Raw genomic sequence first — 514 nt, 5'->3', positions numbered from 1 at the left:
GCAAGGAGCCTGGGCGTGGCTTAGCTCAACTGCTCTGTACTAAAGCTGCTTGGTGCTGTGAAACTAAAACTGAAACTGAAACTCCTCTGCTTGTGTTTTGCCGTGGGAACAGATTTCTTTTCAGGTGGGGAGGGGGAGTAGAACTCCTTAGCATCAGAGTGTGTTAATTGCTGTAGAAGAAATACTAATGAAATACTAATGATTCAATGGTCATTTCGAAAAATCCTTTCTTAGTGAGCCCCTAGAAGCCTAGAGGAACATCCGGGCCAAATGTCAAGTTTGTAGGCTTTACGGTTCCGGAGATTTTGTGATGATGCGCGAGTGGTATATTTCGCTTTTATATGTATAGATAAATCCAGCAGGGCTTCACTGGATACAATATTCGTTCTCCAGCATTTTAAGGTTCTCTCTTCTTTTTGTGAAGATTTGATTTTTGACGGCCTGACCAAAGTTCGGGGAGAACAAAACAAAACAAAAAAATTAAAAACCCTATCATTTCCTCGCATGCACGAGC

Source organism: Notechis scutatus, chromosome Z (assembly GCF_049901735.1).
Source record: "Notechis scutatus isolate UNSWTSFEM ecotype Mainland chromosome Z, rNotScu1.2, whole genome shotgun sequence".
In the NCBI taxonomy this organism is placed as follows: Eukaryota; Metazoa; Chordata; class Lepidosauria; order Squamata; family Elapidae; genus Notechis; species Notechis scutatus.
The sequence above is the reverse complement of the archived record's forward strand: the minus strand, read 5'-3'. Positions refer to the sequence as shown.